Consider the following 1,332-nt stretch of genomic DNA (forward strand, 5'->3'; position numbering starts at 1 on the left):
TGTAATAAATGAAAATTTAGTATTATAATAAATACATATCTGGATTTGAAATTTAGTATTATAATAAATACATATCTGGATTTTTCTTGTGTATTAATAATAAAAAAATATAAATTTCATAACATATTTAAATTAAAATAAATTTTAATTCGATTTAAACATCCAAGTATAAAATATACTACATTTGCAAGAAATTAAAATAAATGCAAAATAAAATGATATCAAAATATATGAAATGATGGACTTTAAATTGATTGATAAAATACACTTGATTTCCATGTATGTTGATAAATTAATTAATTGATTAGTTCATTTGAATTTTTAATAATTTGTGTAAATATTATCCGAATACTAAAAAATATTAAAAAAAAATATTGTAGTTTTAATTGTAGTGTACTAGTTTAAGACGATAAATATTCAAAAATAATTAAATTAAAAAATAAAAATATTCAAATTTTATGCAGATATCCCAAAATTTTAAAATAATTGAAACGAAATGAATATATTTTTTCAAATCATTCAAATACACTAAAATTTTATAAATTATTCAAATTTATATTTAAATTACAAAATTATTAACATAACTATTTAATGAAAAATTTAAACAAAAATAATACTAAAAAAATAAAAATATTACATTTTTCGGAAAATTAAAATTATAAATAAGAAAATATTGTTGCGAAAATATGTAAACGCTAAATAATCTAGTACATGCTCAATCAAGTTCATTAATCTCAATTTCTTTTTCATCGAAACCAAGCTTACAATCATCTCACGTATAATCAAAAGATGGAAATGCGTAACTAGTTTTTTCTAAATATATCCTTACAATATACGCGGGTCATATTTATGCGTTTAATACAACGTCGCATGGCTTCTCTCTTGCTAATGTCGCCGCATATAACACAAACAATGCTATCCACGGATCTGCAAAAACCAAAAAAAAAAAAAAAACAAAGCAAACAAACACACATAAGTTAGATTGTTACATGTACACATACATAATAAATTAATAACATCATAAATATTCAACGACAAATAAATGCTTCAAACGAACACAATGATAAATACTAATTGCATTATGAATTTACAAAACAAAAGGAATAAAAAAAAGAGTTTTAGGATGAGGACCTTAGTTTAGCATGATTATAACAAAATATGTAGATGAAAAGTGAGATGAATGAGTTGGGGTTGAGATTGGGGGTATTTATACTTAATTTTCACTCATCAAATAAGTAAATAAAACGATATTAAGGAAATTATATTATATATATATATATATATATATATATATATATATATATATATATATATATATATATATATATATAT

The sequence above is a fragment of the Erythranthe guttata genome, chromosome 2, assembly GCF_056151865.1.
Source record: "Erythranthe guttata isolate IM_541 chromosome 2, IM_541, whole genome shotgun sequence".
NCBI classification, from domain to species: domain Eukaryota; kingdom Viridiplantae; phylum Streptophyta; class Magnoliopsida; order Lamiales; family Phrymaceae; genus Erythranthe; species Erythranthe guttata.